This window comes from Canis aureus, chromosome 9, assembly GCF_053574225.1.
Source record: "Canis aureus isolate CA01 chromosome 9, VMU_Caureus_v.1.0, whole genome shotgun sequence".
Lineage (NCBI taxonomy): Eukaryota > Metazoa > Chordata > Mammalia > Carnivora > Canidae > Canis > Canis aureus.
In genome coordinates this window covers 12,198,159-12,206,850 of record NC_135619.1, presented here as the reverse complement: position 1 = coordinate 12,206,850, position 8,692 = coordinate 12,198,159, and positions in this window count along the sequence as shown.

Genomic DNA, 8,692 nt, shown 5'->3' with positions numbered 1-8,692 from the left:
ATAAGTTATACTTATTGAATTCTTTCTATATGTCAAGCACTTTTCTAAGCACTTTACATTTTACAACTCACAAACTCCTCACAAAACCCTACAAGGTAGGTGAACTTAGTTGTAACATTGTATGGATATAAAAAACAAGGTACAGAAAGATGAAGTTTTCTAAGTGGTCTCCCAGAATCTATAGCCTCTACTGTCTTTATCCAAACCAGCTACCAGTCACTATCTAAGTCAATATTTCTAAAACTTTATTTTTATCATGTAGAAGTTTTACTTAAATTCTTAAATTTTTGTACACTGTGCATTTACTCATAATAATAGTGTTTATCATGTATTCAGCATTTATTGTATGCACTAAGAATTGATAGCTCATAGGCCAGTTATAATATTTGCATATATTAGCAAGTGCTTTTTAGTTTTTTATTTTTTTGGTTTAAGCAAACATTTTATTTTATTTTTTATTTTTTGAGAGTTTATTTATTTATTCATGAGAGACACAGAAAGAGAGAGGCAGAGACACAAACAGAGGGAGAAGCAGGCTCCTCACAGGGAACCCAATGTGGGACTCGATCCCAAGATCGGGATCACGCCCTGAGCCAAAGGCAGACACTCAACCACTTGAGCCACCCAGGTGTTCTGCAAACATTCTATTTTAGAATAGTTTTAGATTTACAGAAAAGTTGCAAAAATAGTATAACAAATTCCCAAATACCCCACACCTGTTTTCCTCTATTGTTAACATCTTATATGTTTACTACAACTAATGAACTAACTTTGGTATATCACTATTAACCAAACTCCACAATTTATTATTAGTATTGTTATCATTAACTAAACTCCATCAGATTTCTTTAGTTTTTCTCTAAAGCCCTTTTTTTTGATCCAAATGTTCTACATGGAATAGATAAGTATGGACAATATGCTTTGCTGCAATGCCCAACAATCCATGCATATTTACTGGTAGGAAATCCAGTTTTTTAAAAAAAATCAGATTTCCACCCCCCCCCCCAAATATTTCTTTAATCTTAAGGGCAGTTTAAATTTTGAACATTTACCTAATTGTCACATCTTCTCTCATTGAGCCACCTCATCATGACTTCTCTGACTGCTCCCTTGTTACCTAAAACATGAGCCAAGATTTCCACAATATTTTCTTAGTTTCTGGTTTACTTCCTATTGTAGAAACCAAGTCATCTGCCCCTACTTTGAAGGAAAAGCATTACAAAAACTGTTCCTTGTGAATGTCTTGTTCCTGCTGGTGTCTATGAAGAGTAAAACAACTGTTATATTAATGGAATAAATAAAGAATAATGGAATTATGATATATATAATATATAAAAATAAAAAATTACTGGAATAAATAAATGGCTTAAATATTGAGTAATGAATGATTTTCAGAGCTTCAACACACCTTTGAGATCTTCTTCTTTCTACTTACCCATTTTTCAGATCACAAATCTTTATTCTTTGTGACATCTTTGGATTTATTCATCCTTCTCTTTTCATTTGGTTGTGATCTTAGGCTAAAATTCTTCCTTTTTAAACTTAGTATGGTTCTGCGATGTGAACGACCCACTGTAAGTTTGTGTATATCTGAGTATTGTTTTGTATTCTAATTAGATACAGTCTTTACATTTAAATGTATCCAGGGCAGCCCCGGTGGCACAGCAGTTTAGCACCTTCAGTGCAGCCCGGGTGTGATCCTGGATTCCTGGGATCAAGTCCCGCATTGGGCTCCCTGCATGGAACCTGCTTCTCCCTCTGCCTGTGTCTCTGCCTCTCTCTCTCTCTCTGTGTCTCTCGTGAATAAATAAGTTAAAAAATTAAAGGTATCCATACTCATTATTAAACAGTGTGGTAATTAGTCATAAATTGGAAGTAGTAGACATAAGTATAGACAATTGGTAGAGTTGGTGTTAACTTAGTTTTTCTTTTAACAGCTTTTAAGAAATAGCCCATTGGTTTAATAAGGGTATCTCTCACATTTGCAGAATTTAACATTTTTTTCACTTATAGTATAATTTTCACATATTTACCATCTTTTTTATCATTGGGTAAACTGGATTCCAGTGAAATAGCAAAACTTCAACTATGAACACCATGGCCATTTGTTACACTTGTGGCTTTCTTAGAAGGAATTGGATGTGAAAGGCTAGAATAAGGTAAAGATCACAGTTTTGGAGTAACAGCCACTAGGAAAATGGTATGACATAAGGAAATGTAAATGATCTTTCTATTTGGGTATTACATTTCAGTATTCTTTCAGTGTATATGAAGTGAGTCTAGACAAAAAATTCTTTGAACATAACAGTGCCCTTTGTTTTTTCCTCTGCCACAATATGGCTTCTGTGTAATCCTGCGGAGATCCATGTTGATCTAGATGGAAAAGAATTCCTTTAAAATATACATTTATTGTGAGTCGACGTGCTAGATAAGTAAAGATGTGAAATCTTTAAAACAAGTTTATTTCCAGTTTAACCAAAATGACAGGAGTCAATTTTATGTGTTTCTGTGGTTTCAATGGTCAAGATCTATCCTACAGCATATGTGAGTGCAATGTTCTAGCCCGCAAACATCTATTGCAGTTGTAGTATTTTTTAGAGAGGATGACCTGAGGTCTGGTTAGATTTCTCTGGTTATTTTAAAACACAATGATTTGGTGGGGAGGAGAGGAAAATCATATCTTCTTTGGCCAACTCAGTGTCCATTTCTTTTTTTCTTTTTTTTTTCAGTGTCCATTTCTTTCCTCATTTCCCCTTTCAGAGGGGAAAGCATTGCTATGGTTTCTGCCAGATTGTAGGATTTTGATTGACACATATTTGCTAGCAAGTAGTGTCACAAGGATTAAGACACAACTACTCTTTCTTTCCCTTTCTTTCTTTTTTCCTTTCTCTTCTTTCTGTTCTACTCCCTACTCACCCCAACTATGTGCATTTGCTGTACTGGTTTAAGGCTTTCCTTAGGGCCAGATTATACCTCTTTCTTTTCACTTTAGTTTATGAATCTCTGTTTTGTGCTCATATCACATTGGGCTGAATGATCCTTCCAGGATTTAGATGGAGAATAGGTGGAACTGGTTGGAGATAGAAGGCTTTTCTTACATGTATCCCAACCCAGATTTTCCAGAGTTCTGTACATTTGAGAACTGGGTGTTGATCCTACTACTATTATAAAAGCTGATTCTTATTTTGAAATTGTTTCTTGCTTGTAGTTCTACCTGTGGCACACTGTGAGGGCAAGTAATGGATAGTGCTAGGTTCTTTTTTTTTTTTTTTAGTGCTAGGTTCTAACATTCCTGAACATAATCTTATCAAATTTCTACAAAGTTTCAACTCAGTTCAGTGGGATGATTCAACTTGTTTCCAAGGCTTCCAGTGGGAGAATGGGAGTATTGAGAGAATCACTTCACTGTGTTCTGATTCCATGTTATCTTTCTAACTTATGCTTAGTATCTCTGCCTTGTGGGGAAAGCCCAGGTGGAGACTCTGAGAACAGACTTGTCATGGCACCTCCCTCTCTTATTTTGTTACCCCGAGAATGCCATTCCTCCCACCAAAGAAAAGTGCGATTGCTTGCATATGCCATCTGCTTACAAACCCCTGTGAGCTGAAATTCTTCCCCAAAAGGTTTATGTAAGCCCCCTGTGAACTCAAACCACTATGTTTTGCTCAGCTCAAATAAACATCGAGAAAGTATCTAAGCATTTGAACTTATAATAACATATTTATCCCAACACATGAGGCTACTCATCATTGGTGTATGTGTAATATATAATTGCAGCATGCAGAAAACAAACAGCTCTCGATCAGAGAAGTCTCTGGATCCCATGGGGCACTAATCATCTACCAAAAATAGAGATGGTTGGAGAAAATACTTATAATTGCATTGGCAATCCACTATTAAAGTATAATTTCATGTTGTTTTCATTTCTAGCAAATAAATAATAAAAAACTGATTTGAAAAAATTACTCATTGCACTTAATAGCAGACTCATTCATGAAATCTAGAAGTTGAGTATATATACATATTTTATTAAGTGTCCATTGGAAAAAATCTAGAAAAAATATACATACACAATATACATGAACTTTTACTCTCAATTTATAAATTAAATTTTATTTACACTTATAAAACTTAAATCATACTCTTTAAAATAGAAATTTATACTCCTGTTATAATTAAAAATTATAAACATATGTGTATATTTCTCTTTAATGGTTTAAAATACGTATATTTATAAAGACCTAGCTCTGCTATATGTTCTCAAGATGGATGAATTGCATTTTAAGTATATTTGCATATTTGAAACATGGAGTTGCAGGTCAACCAGAAAGCTGAGCCTAAATTAGATGGCAGTAATTGTACTTGGAATTTTTTGAACCAAATAATTTATGTTAACAAAAATCATATAGGCTCAATCAAGGAAGAAGAAAAATGATATTATAAAGCAGAGAAAATAAAAGAAGCTAAAGATAATGAGTGACCAATGTCCATCAGCAAATGTTTTGTTCACAATTTCCCTTGTTGCTATTTCACTGAGATATGTTCATAAAATGGGTCAGGGCTATATAGCCTGGTAGTGAATTATCTCTCATCTCTAAAATATTATCCATGTAATCCTGAATAGCCAAAAGAGCCTTGAAAAAAAAAAGCTGGAGGCATCACAATTCTGGACGTCAAGTTAAATTACAAGGCTGTAGTGATCAAGACAGTATGGCACTGGCACAAAAATAGACATGTAGATCAATCGAACAGAGTTGAAAACCCAGAAATGGTCAATTAATCTTTGACAAAGCAGATAAAAATATCCAATGGAAAAAAGTCTCTTCAACAAATGGTATTGAGAAAACTGGACAGCAAGACGCAGAAGAATGAAACAGGGCCACTTTCTTATAGCACAAACAAAACTAAATTCAAAATGGATGAAAGGCTGAAGTGTGAGACCTGAAACCATAAAAATCCTGGAGAAGAACACAGGCAATAACTTCGTTGACATCCACTATAGCAACTTCTCTCTAGATATGTCTCCCTAGGCAAGGGAAACAAAAGCAAAAATAAACTATTGGGATTTCATCAAAATAAAAAGCTTCCATACAATGAAGGAAACAATCACCAAACCTAAAAGATGATATATGGAATGGAATGGGAAAAGATATTTTCAAATGGCATCTAATAAAGGTTTAATATCCCTACATATATAAAGAATTTATAAAGCTCATCACCCAAAAAACAAATAATCTAGTTAAAAAAATGGGCAGAAGACATGAATAGACATTTCTCCAAAGAAGAATACAGATGGCCAAGGAATACATGAAAAGATGCTCAACATCACTCATCATCAGGGAAATACAAATCAAAATTACAATAAGATATCACCTCACACCTGTCACAATGGCTAACATTAACAACACAAGAAACAACAGGTGTTGGTGAGGATGTAGAGAAAGGGGAACCCTCTTGCACTATTGATGGGAAGGCAAAGTAGTATAGCCACTCTGGAAAAGTGTGAAGTTTCCTGAAAAAGTTAAAAATAGAAATACCCTAGGACCCAGCAATTGCACTACCAGGTGTTTACCTAAAGGATACAAAATATAATTTTGAAGGAACATATGCACCCGGATGTTCATAGCAGCATTGTCAACAATAGCCCGATTATGAAAAGAGCCCAAATGTTCACTGACTGATGAATGGATAAAGAAGATGTGGCATATATATTTGTGTATGGTGTAAGGAAATGGTCTAGTTTCATTCTTGTGCGTATGACTACTTTTCCCAACACCATTTGTTGAAGAGACTTTTATCTTCTGGATACTCTTTCCTGCTTTGTTGAAGATCAGTTGACCATAGAGTTGAGGTTCTATTTCTGGGTTCTCCATTCTGTTCCATTGATCTATGTGTCTGTTTTTGTGCCAGTACCATACTGTCTTGATGATTATTACAGCTTTGTAATATAGCTTTAAGTCCGGAATTGTAATGCCACCAGATTCAGTTTTCTTTTTCAACTTTTCCTTTGGCTATTCAGGGTCTTTTCTGGTGCCATACAAATTTTGGGATTATTTGTTCCAGCTCTGTGAAAAATGGTGGTGGTATTTTGATAGGGATTATATCAAATGTATAGGTAGTTCTGGGAAGCATAGATAGATATTTTAACAATATTTATTCTTCCAATCCATGAGCAATGGAACATTTTTCCATTTCTTTGTGTCTTCCTCACTTTCTTTCGTGAGTGTTCTATAGTTTTCCAAGTACAGATCCTTTGCTTCTTTGGTTAGGTTTATTCCTAGATATCTTATGGTTTTTGGTGTAATTAATAATACGATATATTGTATTAATTGAATGTAACTAAATAAAGTTAAATTTTTAAAAATGTGATATATATATATACAATTGGATATATATATGTATATATACAATTGGATATACAATATATATATGTATGTATGTATGTATGTATACAATATATATATATATACACACAATGGGTGTTACTCAGCCAGCCATGAAAAAGAATGAACTCTTGCCATTTGTAATGATTGGATTGAGCTAGAGAGTATTATGCTAAGCAAAATAAGTCAGAGGAAGAGAAATACCATATGATTTCATTCATAGGTGGATTTTAAGAAACAAAACAAATGATCATGGGGTGGGGGAAAGGAAGAGGAAAACCAAGAGCAAACAAATTGTATAGAGAACAAACTGATGGTAACCAGAGGGGAGGTAGGTGGGGGAATGGGTAAAATAGGTGAGGGAGATTAAGGAATATGCTTGTAATGAGCACCAGGTGTTGTGTGTTAAGTGTTGAATCACTAAATTACACACCTGAAGGCAATATTGCACTATATGTTAACTAGTATTTGAATAAAAACTTAAAAAATATTATCCATGTAAATCTCATTTAAAACTATGCACCTAATTGGCTAGTTGTAAATATGAACAAAAGATATAAAATAAGCGATTTGTTACCACGACAGAATGAAAAATTAAAATCATGCAAAATTAAAATAGTAGATATAGTAACAGATAATTGAGAATAAACCCTTATTCTCCAATGTGTAGAGAGGAGGCAAGAGTACCTTTCAGGGGTTTTGCATGGGGATAGGACATTTGGTCTAGACAAGGCCAGCACTCTACTTCAGTGTCACCAGAGAAGTTTATTGTATCTTTTGTTTCTACACCACACTGAATAGAATTTTACTTTTGAAATTTATTAGGTAGACTTTCCAGCTGCTGGTATGAACTTCTAGGAAAACACATTCTACTGAAGCGTCCACCTGAAGCAGGAGGTTAAGTACAGTTAACCCATAGGTCAAGGAAAAGATTTAAAAAATGACCCCAAGAATTTCCTATTAGAAAAAAGTAACGTTTTGGGCATAAGCTGCATAGTATATTGGATTGATTTACTAGTCAATAAAAAAATTGCCAGGAGTGTAGCCTTTTGAATTTAATTTGCTTCTCAACTGACAGGAGTAGTGACTCCTAAGCAGTAAGGATTTACTGATGAACAGAGCAGAACATCTGATGGCCGGTACCTTGGGAAGGTGGCTTACTAAAATGAGCATTGCTTTATGGGTGACAATAAATCAGTTAGTCTATAGTTAGAGATGGAAAATATGGAGGAAACCCCACAGAAGTCCAAGTAGGGGAAGAGAAAAATCTAAGACAGCTAGTTGTGTGGGTTTTACATAACATATAACCTTTTTAAATAAAGTGATCTGCATTGGCTCGTGTAGACTGTGGGAAGGCTTGGCGAGAAATGCTTTTGGGTATATTCAAGTCTGTATAAATGACTCCCAATGTGTCATCTGAAAGCTGTTAGGATTGAAAAAGGCACTGGAACCAATTCTTTCTTTTGTCTCCAGGAGGATTTGAACAGCCCACTCTCCTGGACTCAGAGAGAAGTTTTTTCACACCTCTTCCAAAGACACTGGTGCCGGAAGCATGCTCTGGGCCATATGTAAGAAGCAGCTAGTGCAAAGATAGCCTTGTCGGTGTATTCCCTACGGCCTTTAAAGGGCAGAGGTAAATTGATGCAACACCCTTGTACCCGCTCACACTCTGTAGCCTCTCTGCCATGTATTATGCCTCATTTTAGGATTAGGCTCAGAGAGGTTAAGGGAATCTTATGAAGCAAAGTCTCATTACATAGGGGACAGTGCCCTGAATTTGAGTGTCTCAATATATTAAATGGGGAGATTACTCTAAAGCTCAGATGAAACAATAAAACACTTCAAATCTTGTAAAGTGCTAAATATAAAAGATATTATAGCACTGCTTTGTGAAACGAGTCCTGTCTTTAGCCAGTAAAAGTCTGCACATTCCAGTTTTATGGAATCAGCAGCAATATCCTTCATGTCAGAGCATCTTATTCAAAGACACTGAACTGGTTTTGTGGTTGTTCAAGGACTTCCTCCTTTCACTTAATACGCCAGCTTGGGGGCTATATCCTTGGGTCACCAAATTTAAATAAATCAAAATGATTTGGTGTGGTGGTGGCATGGTTCTTTGAACTCCACATAAGCAGACCAGATTCAAACCAGAATGCTCTGAAACAAAGAAGCTAAAAGAGAGCAAGGAGCTGTTGGGGGAAATAAGTTCCTAACCATTAAATACTTAGAGGAATATGGCCAGCCTAGCAGTTTCAGGAAATAAGGAAAACAACCAAAATCAATCCAGAGGCTTGCACTTTGGTGTTTGT